A 13,973-nucleotide genomic window follows, 5' to 3' on the forward strand; every position below is an offset into this window, starting at 1 on the left:
ATAGGCGTTTTAAATTAAGCATGGTGATTAGGTTAAAAAGTCTTCTTCAGTCAAACTAATATGGTATCAAATTTGATTGACATTCTTGGAGTTAATACTTGTGTAGATATTTTGTTGTATATGTGGACTAACGCATGCAGGAAAATCTTCAATTCCAAATGGGTGAGTCGTCGAGCTGAGTTCAAACGGGGATGTAAGTCAAGGCATTGGATTAATGTTGCACATCATACTCATATTGACACAACCTTAATTCAGCCTTGCTTGGGTAAGTGTCATGGTGAGATTAATATTTAGTTTGAATAAATTTTAGGGCTCCCTGGTTCTTAAAACTGGCGGAGCCGTTATTTTGTTTCCACCATTTTATTTGAATACAGCACCAGGTACAAGCACAAGTGTGGGGGAGATCTCTCAAGACCATCATTGCCATACATATTCGAGATCTCCCACATATGTATTGCACAACATCGTCTGCACCAACATGACAAGAGACAAGGCAAGGACACCAAATTCAGCCAGCCACCTGGTGGTTTGGCTGAATCACCACTGCCTTGATCCCCACCTTCTTGAAGAGCGATAGTATGTGCATCCTCTACCTCCCAACTCTCTTTGATTCATGAGTTTGAATGGATTTTAATTCTGACTCACTAAAATCAAACTCAAAATGAATCAGTGTGTTCTACCTGCTCTACATGTTTCCTATGATTGGCTTGCATATGTTTTATTCCATGCTTATCACCTTGATGCTTGTGAACAAAAATCCTTAGGAAAGCATGCTTATCTAAGTAGTTGACGTTTGAGATATGGTTTGAATGATATGATCTTCACTCTTTATTGTTTAAGTGCTTGAGAACTTTATTTGAAAATTTAGAAAACCTTTGCAAAGCTCCTCTTTGACATGCCAAAGTCCTACCAAAGCTATATGATGATTTATCTTGAAAACCTTATACACATATGCTGCTTGTATTTGCATTGAGCTTTGTCAAATTGTTGTGACCCTAGAGAGAAATTTTTGTCATGCTTTCATGATCAAGATTCATGTGCACACCATATACCCCCCTTGCTATGCTTCTATGAGAAGTTAGCACTCTACCACCCCTCCATTCTACAAAATAAATGCTCCACATTATGTGTTGATCTCTCTCTCCAGTTATTGTTAAAAATGAGGCATGGGCTATCAAAAAAAATATGGACCCATGAAGGTCCTTTAAAAAAAAGAAAAAAAAGGGACCCATGAAGGTCTTAAAAAAAGAAAAAAAGAGAGAAGAAGAGATAGCCATGCTCTCAAAAGATTTCATAGAGAGAGAGAGAGACCACATAAAAGGAGTTTCCATTCCATTCACCATAATCCATACACATGCACATCTTGATCTGATTGTATGATTTGTTTTTCTCTTTGGATCCGGTTTTTGACTGCAATATATGTGATACAAGTATGCCTTATCCTTCATACCCTAACTTGAGCTCCACATATAGTCATCATTAGAAGTAGGATGAAGAAAAGGCAAGTCAAATACCTTGGTAAGGACATATACACATTGAGCGATCTGAGAGAGTCAAATGAGTAGCTAAGCAAGTTTATTTTGAAAACTTATTGAAAATTCCCAAGCTACTTGACATGAGGAGTAGAAGTGTCATGATTCGAGACCATTCCATGCATCAACTATCCAAGATAGTGTGATAGACACTTCAAAAGTTCACAAGTGCAAGGTATGGCTAGAAATATCTCTTATGCTCGCTTCATACCTTTGGAATTCATGTTCTACCTTAGTCTTTTCTCCTTCACTCGAGGACGAGCAAAGGCTAAGTGTGGGGGTGTTCTTGACGGCGCTTAAGTATCAATTTTACGCCATCAATTCCTGCATAAACACATAAAATATGAACATCAACATAGTGGTAGCGATTTATTATTAACCATTTTCACAAGTGTTGGTAAATATTTGTATGCAGGTGAAATAAGGTAGAAAACACACCTCAAGAGCAATGAAAACACACTCCTCAATCCAAGACAAATGCCATCGACCAATCAAGCGTGTTCAACGGATTGGAGGGCCCACCAGAGCAAGTTACCGACCTAGGACAATGTGGAATCATGCATAACCGTCAGGGCCCACCTAGCAGTCTCTCAACCAAAACTAGGCCGGTTCGGGGCCAGAACCCGGTCGGCCAACCGACCTTTAGCCTTTGACGTGGCAGCCTCTCATTTGCTCCTAAAGGCGGTTCCAGGTGACTCCACTCCAATCCCTGAGCGAAACAGCCCTGGTCACCCTCTATAAATATGAGAGGAGGGGCTCAAATGAAGGACATCCACCAAGTGTGAGATTCACACCTTCTCTTGCATTTAGAGTTGTCTTAGAATAGGGAGAGGGTAGAGGTACTCAGGAGGGGCGCCGGTCTTTGGTTCTCTTCTCCAATTTGTACCTCTACGAGAGTGAGAGATAGTTCGGGGGAAGTGCCGGGGTGTCGGCACTCTGCCCCATCTTGTACCTCTACGGATGCTGCTACATTCTTCGGGTTTTAGTAAGTATTCGTGATTCCTATCTCTAGTATTTTACTTGGTATAGTAGATGCTAGTAGTACTTGTTGAGTGACATCAGTTCTCTTACTCGCGGGTTCGTCACTCCGTATTTATATGGAGTGTTGTAGTTTACTATGGGAGCTCAAACGTGGTTAGACTGTAGTAGTAATCAGTAGCGTAGGCATGGTGTCTAGGCTAAGGGTTATCCTTCGTTTGCCTTATATCCCACGATTTGTTAGAGGTAGGCCATAGGTGGTGACAGCCCTATTGGTCCTTCGTAATCCTCCACGTTCGGATATAACGTAAAGCTATTGGCCGGAGTCGCCTGGCAGACCAGGTGCCCGAAGCGAGTATTGTGCCCGAGAGATCGACCTTTAACTCAGCTCTAGTGCTATCTTAGGAATCCTCTCTACCCTTTTCACCTATCTTGGTGTGTCCTTGGACCGACTAGAATAGAAGATAGTACACACACATTCCCTGTGGATTCGATAACCCCTAGAATACTCTGAGGTGAAAGCTACAACGGTATCCGTGCGCTTGCGAATTTATTCGTGACGCTAAAATACCCAACATCTATCTTGCCAAGAAGATCATTGATTTGGGTGAGATTTTCTCCTCTTGAATTCCAACTGGGCTTTGGAATCGATGCTCCAGGGGTCCTGGCTGGGAGAGCTGGTGCTTGGTTTTCCATATAAAACCAAAAATCCTTCCAGTCGATTACTTTGGAAGTCAATTTGTAGGGGATATATTTCGTCCCTACTCCTTGACGCAACTGCAAACCCGCTCCTCCAACTATATCTATAGTAGTTGTGTTTGGTTGGGGTTTCAGATGGAAAAGGTGTTGGAAGAGATCGAAATGCGGTTCGATCCCAAGATAGGCTTCCAAAAATGAACAAAAACATAAATGTGGAGGATAGAGTTTGGGGTCAAGTGATGCGCTTGAATCCCCCAATGATGTAAAAGGTCTCGAAAGAAGTCAGAAGTAGGGATTTCTAGACCGCGCAAGATATAAGATTGAAACATTACAGTTTTGTTCGGTCCTTCATGAGGAGGCGCACCTCCTAAGGCTTTACGCCACTGGACTACTTCGCGGGGCTGGAGGAGTTTCTCCTCAACAAGACCAAGAAGATGGAAATTAGAGCACTTACTCGCTCTCCATCCTTCTTTCACCACTGGGTTTGCCGCTCCACTGGGCTTGTCCTTTCCCTTTCCCAGGCTCTTTTTGGGCACCATCTGGCTGTGGGGGAGTTCCTTCTTGCTGACACGCTCGGGGGCTAGCGGTGACTAGTTTCTGAATGCAAAGGAAGCAAGGATAGAAGAGAATGGCGGCGGATTCAACTGTGCAAGAAGAGAGAGCGTGATAACTCTAGGTTTTACTAAATGGTTAAATAGCCTAGTCAGTGGCAACTTTGTGAATAAATGAAAGTCGAAAAGCCACATGCCAGTTAAGATTTATTTTGATGAAGTTATTTGATTAACTATTTTTCTGAATTATGTTCCGAAAAAAGAGGTTGCGGATATCCGAATCAACCTTTCTGAATTAATCATCAAAATAACATATTTATGCTGTATGCCACGATTATAGATCCTTAATTCCAAATCTATGGGATTAGTTTCTAAGGATCGGGGGCTGCAGGGTACGTGTCATAAATGGCATATTTTTCGGAGATGATTTAAATGACAAATGAAGATTTGGAAGATTGAAGACTGATTTGACCCTCAGTCTGATTCTGCGATTCAACCTAAGGCTTGGGGGCTACTCCATATGGAGCGCGAGTTCATCGCGCACCATATAAAAGAAGATTCGGGGCTTGAGCACCCCATAGCCTCGATGCAGCTAGAGAAGTACTCAGAAGACTACTCGAAGCATTCGATGAAGCATTGGTGGATTCCAGAAGCACTCGAAGTACTCGGCGAATGACTTCAAAAGTACTCGATGCCTGCAGGACTCGACTACGTAGAGCTCGGGGGCTTGTCAGACCCAGGGCAGCGAGACTGCTTACAGGCGTGGAATATTCTAGAGTAAGGAATAGCGCATGGATGTACCTTACCGTATTGTAACTACTCGTATAGAAGTAGGACTAGTTGATGTAAAAGAAAACTACCTGAACATGATAGAGTAGGACTCTACTAGTACTCGGCTAAAACTTTCATGTAACCCTATCCCCCCAAACTATATAAGGGCGAGCAGGGACCCCTCCAAAGCATCGACAATCACCTAAGGCAATATAAAACAACACACAGGACGTAGGGTATTATGCTCCGACGGCCCGAACCTGTCTAAATCTTCGTGTTCCTTTCCCCATCGCGTTCTGATCTCAGCGAGTCCCAACCTACAATCAATTTCCTCGGGGTATCCCTCGGAGAGCTTGGCGGCTAAACACTGACACACTCCTGTCCACAATAGGCTAGAAAAAAAAGATTGATCCTCTGGAACAACTTGAAGAAGAAGCCAATGCGCGCGTGCCTGACGAACAGCCATTGGTTCGTGACAATGATTACTGGTTCGATACTGAGAATACCTCTTAGTGGTGTCCTGGAGGACTGACCCGATCACAGAAGAGGCGAGTGTAGAGGCTGCATCATCGTGAATAGTAGGAGGAGGATCGTGCTCGTGAGGAGAGGCGCCCAAAATCCCAAGTATGGCGCGCAAAGGAAAAGGCCGATGAGGTAGATGCCGCATCGGTTAACATAGTTTTCATTCTGCCTATGGAATTCAAGGCTCCATCTAATGATGAAGTGGAGTAGGCTATGGCACAGTTGTCTCTAGATCCTATGCAGGCAATGTTTGACAAACCAGATGACAAGGGACGCAAGCATCTGAGGCCGTGGTTCCTCAATTGGTACATCAATGGCAAGCCAATGACCAAGATGCTGGTCGATGGAGGAGCTGCTGTTAATATCATGCCATATGCTACATACCGGAATCTTGGGCTGGGTGAAAATGATTTGATCCAGACTGATATGATGCTCAAGGATTTCAAGGGTGTAGTTTCTCCAGCCCGGGGTGCAATATGTGTTGACTTGACTATCGGAAGCAAGACGATGCCTACTACATTCTTTGTCATCAACAGGAAGAGTTCATACAGCACACTTCTGGGCAGAGATTGAATTTATGCTAATTGTTGTATACCATCGACCATGCATCAGTGCATCATCTAGTGGATTGGAGATTTTGTGGAAATTGTACACGTTGATTCAACTTTCAGCATTGCGATAGCCGATCCTAAGGTCTGGCTTGGTTTAGGATTGAAGTGCATATTGGGTGAAGCTTGGGAAGGTGGAATTCTGAAGATGGCTGATTTCAAATTGGAAGCAATCCAAGAAATCGGCTCTGAAGAGTCATCCTGAACATTTAATGGGATGTGAGTCATAGCCGATACTATGTATCACCTTTAGCATAAAAAAATATAAAAGAAAAGATTACAAAATTTCAGATTTAATCTGATTAGCCGATTGTTTCGAGCATCGGTTACTCCATGGCTGATATGATATGTATCGCCCTTAGTGCAAAAATATTTACAAACAACGATTGTCTGCGTTGTTATGACTACTGTTCATCAAAGGAGTTAGCCATTACATTGGTCCAACAAATTTTGGGATCGCATTGATCGCACGCGGGCGGATTTCATCAATCTCGTCGATCTCCTTCTGATCTGCATCGACTAATCCTGGGATCGGCTAGATTTTCTTGTGCAAGTGAAGTGTCTCTTTGGCTGAAGTTATCAGATCCTCTTCCATCTGCTCGATGTTTGCAGGGTGTTGATCCAACACTTTTCTTCTTCTACCAACAGAGTAAATTTGATTGTTTCAAGTTCCTTCATAAGCTCGGCTCTCCTGGCTTTTAGCTGATCTATTTCTGCTACAATGGTGGGGAGAGAATTCTTTAGTATCTTAATTCTGGCCTAGATATCAATCATTTTAGATTGACTAGCTTCCCTTTGAGATGTCTGGCTTGCTTGTGAAGCACGGTCAGAGAGGCGTTGTTTGGCCTGGAGGACCTTATGTTGATGACCCTCTATGAAAGCAGCCGGAAGCAGAGTGGCTTCAACATCGGCCGGCAATTGACCTTTCAGATCCTGGAATATTTTCCTTACACCCTCAACATCTTGAACTAACAGGCCGATGTCTTGGTTTAAACTTGGAGAATCTCTTGAAGCTTTGCCTTGATATCATCAAAAGGCGCACCTAAAGCCAGCAATTTTGAAGCAGTTTCTCCTTCATCATCCGAAACGCCTTCAATTTGGAAAGGGAAGAGATCATTGCCTGAATAATCTTGAGTCTGCGAAAATGGAACAAGTTAATGATACTGTTCGGAGCAATGTGTTTGATCATAATACAGTATTCTTACTTGTTGCAGGATGGATTGCCTTTTTGGTGACTTGACAACTTCTATATCCGGTGAAGAAGGGGAGTCCATTGGCAGTCACTGCGAACGAATAGGGGAAGTGACATCTTGTAATTGCTCCTGCAAGATGAAAGAGTTCTGTTTGATAAGGCATTGTGCGTGTGGTGATGGACATCTGGATGGCAGTTTTACCTGAGAAGCTCTGGGAATTTCTGATGCCGATGATGGTTCTTTGCTTTAATTGGTGATGGGGGATCAGATGAAATGGTTGTTATAGTGGGATCTGATGTCATCAACTGGCCGGTTGGTGTTTTTGGAGGTTCTTGGGCTGGATTTATCTGCATATATGATGATAGTTGGAATCAGTATATATTCATAATTTATTGGCCAAAAATATGATGATTTACCTGAAAAGCTGACATCAGGAGGTTTGCCACTGCAGCTGGATCTGGTTGTGAGGATGTTCCTTTGGCCCACTTCTTCGGCGCCAACTTCTTGCTACTTGAATGCTTACGCTTGGATCGGCCGGCCGCTATGTCCTGCAACAATGGAGCTTTACGAATGATATAAGGTACGACAGATGGAGGAGCATACTCAATTCATTTCCCGGAATTGCTGATGTCTGGGAGAAGGATGAGTGTGTCCTGGAGAAAGAAATGATCAGGACTAGCTTGATGCACCTCGAGAAAAGGAAAAAAACAAATATAATAAAGGATGATGTGGTACCTCATCTACAGGAATCATGGAAGAAGGATCAAGTCTGTGACAGTATGTATCAACTGGTGCATAGAAGATGTGCTTGCTCTGTTCTGCCCACCATAATCTGCAGGGGACAGTTGTGAAGGATGCAATGATCCAGTTCTCCAGGCTAATAGTATTGGTATCAGGTGCCAAATTTTTTAGCCAATCGTATTCTATGCCGCTGGTGATGGTCTGTCGCCACTGTACCAAATCAGCGAAGAATGGGTGTATTGGCAATTGGCCAAAGCCAAGTTGGCGGGAGCCGGCTGAGGGATAGTAAAATTCTTATGTTGGTTGGTGATTTCGTCCAACATAGAAGTAGACTGGAAGGATCCCTGGGGTAATAGATTTTCTGAAGTTAATCATGCTATCAGCTTCGGAATTAATCTTCTCAAAGTGAAATTTGGCTGGCAGTTCATATTTATCTCCACTGTCAGAATATGGATACCATACCAGGTGGTCAGAGTTGAGGCCATTGTAGAAGTGTTTGAAGAAGCGAGCTGCTTCTGATGCAGTGAATTTGCTCTGACAAACAAATGCGGATGCTGCTTCTCCTAATGATGTACACCAACGATTTTGGTTTGCTCTTCTTCAGTATAATCACCTGGGAAGCTCATTTTACCTAGGTCTTTTTCCAAGACTCTATGCAGATAGAGGTTCAGCCACAGATTGATGAACCACCAAGGACCACCGAGATTTCCAATCGACTGGCCAGCCGATAACTTGGTTGAAACTTAATGAGAGAATAAACTGAGCCGAGCAGGTGTTGGCCCAGAGGGACTTCAATTCCTGTTGCCAAAAGCTCGGCTATGCACTACATATTGCCTGTGTTCGGCTGGTGGACTGTTGCAGTCCGGCTACAGTGCGAACAGCTGGAAGCAGCAGCCCGGCTGCAACAGCTCCAGCCCGGCTGTATACCAGCCGAACACAGTGATTAGTGGTAGGACCAATAGTCTTTCCACAAAAGATGAATTTTTCAAGCCACATGGTTAAGAAGGCTGTGTGTTCTCTGTCAGTAACTGATCCTTGTCTCGAATGATGAGCAGTACCCTTTCCAGCCACTGACCTTCTTGGTTTCCAAGTTATGAGAAGGTTTGGCCAAGAGGCTGGTGAAAGTCTGAGAGGCAGAGATGTTTAGACCTGTTAGCATCAGGACATCTGCTAAGGTAGGGGTCATTGGACCATGGCCAAACACAAAGGCGTTGAGGGTATATTTGAACAAAAGTGGGAAGCTGCAATCAACATAGATTCATTTCTGACCATATTGGACAGAGAAAGGGTAATACATGGCTAATGTCATAATCATCCCAGTGACCTCTCTTAGAAGCTGATATTTTGAGGTACCAGTTCCTCCACCCTAGAGTTACATTCGGCCAAGATCTGAAGGTTTGTTCCCAATCAGAAATTTTCATATTTGAGTATTTGAAGGGGATGCGACCGGTTTCCAGTTTGATCAAATCAGTGGGGTCTGGGTTTCCCATGGGGCCAAGGCAGTAGAGACTAGGCTTATCTGACATGGCTATGGTAATTCTATCCCTAAGATTCTACAAGTAGGAAGGAACAAATTCTAAGAAAAATTCGATGCGTGGATAAAAATGCGGAAAAGGAGAGGGGTAATAGAGATTCTTACCTAAGGGATATCAGAGGTAGTCACCATCGATGAAGGAGCCTGGAGTAGGTGTCTAGAGTGATTCGCTGCCGCAAATGATGCAGAGAACTCGCATGGAGTGGAAATCTACGAATCAGATGCTGAAACAGTAGATCTGTTCTTGGAGGAGAGAGAAAGCCTCGGTGCGAATGACGGCGCAAGAAGAAGGAGCTCCTATAACCTGAAATTTTATAATATTTTATTCAAGGGTAAAAGTGGAAGATGAGAGTCGCCCGCACGAATACAAGATTTTGAACATTGTGTATATTCATAAGATGACCGTGATTTGAAGGAATTTCAGAGCGAAATTACATTTCACTCCGAAATTGGGGGCATATGTTGACACCATTTTTTGGCACGTGTTAATCTGATGGTAAGCTGCCGATGAAAACTGGGTCGATGAAGGGCAGAAAGAAACATATTGGGCCTTTGTGTCAGAATGGGCATCGGAGCCGATGGGGCTAAGAAAGGAGCTGACAAGATTGCGTCGGCGAGTTATCTGGTAGATTAGTGTCGTTTGTATTAGAAAAAATTATTTCTTTTAATTCAAGTCAAATCTCGCCATATCAGCATCGGGGTCTAGATTTAGGATATAAATAGCAGACCTCCGGTATTTATAAATTTTGATCAACCACATCGAACACAAAACTCTACATTTTACGCATCTACCTTTTATGTCGGCGACATCGCTAAATACCTAGTTGCAGCAGCTTCTCCTTTCATTTTACGCATCTACCTTTTATGTCGGCGACATCGCCAAATACCTAGTTGCAGCAGTTTCTCCTTTTACGAGTTCTTCTCAGCAGGCATAGCAGGCATGTTTATCGTTTGCTGGTCAAATTGACTGCCACGCTAAGCGCACCACACGCGCGCCGTTGGGATTGGTACGACGGAGCAAAACAAATCTCCCCAGTCCTAGCATACATGGAGTGTGAAAGTCCGATATGTGGATTTTTGCGTCAACAGTTGTGCTGCAACTACGTACAACTACATACACCAAACTCGGATATGGCAGCTCATTGCTTCCTCCATCCCATAATACTGTTTTTTTAAAAAATTCGGACACAATACTAATAGTGAGAATGAAATAAGCTCATTGTCCCAAAATATTTATAACACTTACGATTGAAAATCATGTTATTTATTTGGTTCTCTAGATCCACAATAATACATATGCATTGAACTAGAAAAGTGATATCTACTAGGCATTTGATTCGCTCCATGTGCTTATCTATATAATTTTTTCTTGGTATTTCGGATTGCTTTTATTAGATGTATCTGATAAGGATAAAATTTGAATGCCAAAGGAACACTTATTTTACGACACAAGGGAGTAGTATGGGGAGCGCTAATTCGCGGGTGCGTGCTGAGATGGTTTGCAGCGAGCGATTCCCAACAGTCCCGATTTTTTCAATTTTCGAAAGTTTTAATTCCCATAACTTTCTGTTTTTGAAATATCATAATTTATATACATAACTTAGACACGTAACTTTCTATTGATAACTCTTACGGAATAATTTTGTTGCACAACTTTTTACGACATAAACACAATACACATGCATACATAACTTGCACGCATAATTTTTTTCACAACATGTTCTCGTGTGATAATTTTGTATCACAACTTTTCTGTCATATGTAACTTATACATGTAACTTTTATCACAACTTCTATAAGAAATGTTGTTAGCTAACTTATAGACGTAATTTACACATAATTTACAAACATAAACAATATACCCGTAAGCAATAGAAGTATAAAAAGTGAGGGTCTGTAGTCTATTGGTTACAAGAGCCTCGGTAGCACCAGAGGTTCTGAATTCGACTCCGCATGGGGAGCGAATATTCTGAGATTTAACGGCGTTGTGCATTCATGGTAGCGACGTTCTCGTTGACAACGAGGCGTATGTGGTGACTTCGTCAATCTTGAGAATTTGCCGACTCAGTTTTCGAAGATGTTCATATGGATATGATTTGTGTATGTGTGTTTATAGGGGTGTGAGTGTGCATGTGTTGTGAGTGTCTGAGTTGTACCATGTAATCTCAAAAAAAAAATAGAAGTATAAAAAGATAATTGAGTAAAAAAATGGAAAAGAAAAAGAGATCCCACGGCCCCACGGTCCCACGTGTTGGAGGCGAGCGTACATGCGTGCGCTGTCCGCCGGTGCGTGTCTGCATCTAGGAGCGATCCCAGCGAGCGAGGAATCAGCTTCGCGGAGTAGTATTCTCGGTCTGAAACCAAATCAGGCATCCTCAACGTTAATACCATGAGTACGAATCTTCCAATATTATTTTAATTAATGGGCTGATGGAAAGAAAGCAGAGGCTAGACGGTCGTTTCAATTGCCTTTTTATAAAGCAAGACTCCAGTCTGTCGTAGACTCACAGCGTCCGGTCCCATCGGCACTTGGTTGATTAAAAACCTGTTTGCCGCGCTCCTTCCGGGTTTCCGGCCTCGTGCACTCCGCATGCTTACGCGTGGCGTCAGGCTCCGAGCCACCAGCTCCGCTCGATTGTGAGCTCGGGCACCACGTGGAGGGTGGGCCCGGATGGTGGTGCGGAGACAAGCTGTCGCTGCGGTGACGGTCTTCTACGCACGGCTCCTTACGGACCTTACCTCGAAACTTTCGGCCCCATAGTCTCTGGCGCGCTCATGGTTATATAGTTACAACAACAACAATAACATCACAGTTTTTTTGTCCCAAGCGAATTGAAAAAGGTTAGATATAAAATCCAAAACACCCAAAAATCACAGTTAAAGTATGTTTATAGCCAATCTCCAAGCGCTCTTATCCAAAACTATCTCTTTAGAGATATTCTAATCCTTAAAGTTTTTCTTAGCCAACTCTTCTCAAGTCAGTTTATATCTACCTCTACCCCTTTTTACCTTATCGTCACGCTTTAGAACTCCACTACGCACCGGTGCCTCAGAAGGCATTCGTTGGACATGTCCAAACCATCTCAACCGATGTTGGGTATGTTCTACCCAATTGGTGCCACCCCTTACCCTTTTCAGAATAACTTCGTTCCGGGCTCTATCCCTTCTTGTGTGCCCGCAAAACCACCGCAACATCCGCATCTTTGTTATACTCAGTTGCTGGACATGTCACCTTTTTGTAGGCCAACATTCAGCACCGTATAACATCGCTGGGCGAATCGCTATTCTATAGAACTTACTTTTTAACTTTTGTGGTACCCTTCTATCATAGAGGACGCCAGAAGCTTGACGCCATTTCAACCAGCCAGCTGAGATTCTATGCCTAACATCTTCATCAATGTCGCCATCCCTTTGTATCATCGATCCTAAATACCGGAAAGTATCCTTATGGGCCACCACTTGCCCATCGAGACTAACGTCTCCACCCTAATGTCTAGTTGCGCTAAAATCGCACATCATGTACTCGGTCTTGGTCCTATTAAGTCTGAACTCTTTCGACTCTAACGTGTATCTCCATAGCTCTAACTTTCTATCAACTCCTACCCTACTCTCGTCAACTAGCACCACATCATCTGCAAAGAGCATACACCAAGGGATATCACCTTGTATGTCCCTTGTGACCTCATCCATTACTAAAGCAAATAAATAAGGGCTCAATGCTGACCCCTGATGTAGGCATATGTTAATAGGAAAGTCAGTGGTGTCGCCATCACATGTCCAGACAAACGTCATCGCATCCTTGTACATATTCTTGATGAGGGTAATGTACTTAATTGGGACTTTGTGCTTCTCCAAGGCCCCACCACGTGACATTTCTCGTTACTTTGTCATACGCCTTCTCGAGGTTAATAAAGACCATGTGCAAGTGCTTCTTCTGCTCCCTATATCTCTCCATCAATTATCGTATTAAGAAAATCGCCTACATGGTCGACCTTCCAGGCATGAACCCAAATTGGTTTTGGGTCACACTTGTCACTCTTCTTAGGCGGTGCTCGATAACCCTCTCCCAGAGCTTCATCGTTTGGCTCATCAGCTTAATCCCACAATAGTTAGTACAACTCTGAACATCTCCCTTGTTTTTGAAGATCGGTACTAATATACTTCTCCTCCATTCTTCAGGCATCATGTTTGACCGAAAAATGAGGTTAAAAAGCTTAGTTAACCATACTATCACTCTGTCACCTAGGCATCTCCACACCTCAATGGAGATACCATCAGGGCCCATCGCTTTACCTCCCTTCATCCTCTTCAAAGCCACCCCGGTCTCTGCCTCCAGAATTCCCCTCACAAAGCGTCTGTTGGTATCGTCAAAAGAGTCATCTAATTCAAGGGCAGGCCCCTCATTCTCCCCATTAAATAACTTATCGAAGTACTCTCACCATCTGCCCTTGATCTTCTCATCCTTCACTAGAAGTCGATCTGTCCCATCTTTGATGCATTTGATTTTGTTGATGTCACTTGTCTTCCGCTCATGGATCCTTGCCAACCTATAAATGTCCTTCTCCCCCTCCTTCGTGCTTAGCTGCTAATACAGGTCATCATACGTCTTACCCATTGCTAACCTCACAGCTCGCTTTGCAGCCCTTTTCGCTAATTTATAGCCCTCTATGTTGGCTGCACTCTTATCAAGGTGGAGGCGCTTGAAATATTCCTTCTTCTCCTTAATAGCCCTTTGCACATCGTCATTCCACCACCAGGTGTCCTTCCCTTCCTGTTTGCCTCCTGTACTCATGCCAAACACCTCTGAGGCCACCTTTCGAACACAAGTTGCCATCTTTAGCCAC

At 43.4% G+C, this 13,973-nt stretch overlaps 1 long non-coding RNA gene across 4 annotated transcripts; it reads right to left on the minus strand.

Moving 5' to 3' along the window:
• Window positions 1–5,881: 5,881 nt before the first annotated feature.
• Window positions 5,882–9,426, minus strand: LOC120706966. 4 transcript variants are annotated; one of them, XR_005688601.1, is made up of 6 exons: window positions 9,235–9,426; window positions 7,590–8,393; window positions 7,271–7,507; window positions 7,056–7,201; window positions 6,867–6,983; window positions 5,882–6,797 (listed from the first exon to the last, which is right to left on the minus strand). It is a non-coding gene; the product is annotated as an uncharacterized LOC120706966 (long non-coding RNA). The 4 variants fall into 4 exon arrangements; XR_005688602.1 differs by having other exon boundaries at window positions 7,590–7,686; window positions 9,235–9,424; XR_005688603.1 differs by lacking the exon at window positions 9,235–9,426 and having other exon boundaries at window positions 7,590–7,939; window positions 8,058–8,427.
• Between the last annotated feature and the right edge of the window lie 4,547 nt (window positions 9,427–13,973).

This window comes from Panicum virgatum, chromosome 5K (assembly GCF_016808335.1).
Source record: "Panicum virgatum strain AP13 chromosome 5K, P.virgatum_v5, whole genome shotgun sequence".
NCBI lineage: Eukaryota > Viridiplantae > Streptophyta > Magnoliopsida > Poales > Poaceae > Panicum > Panicum virgatum.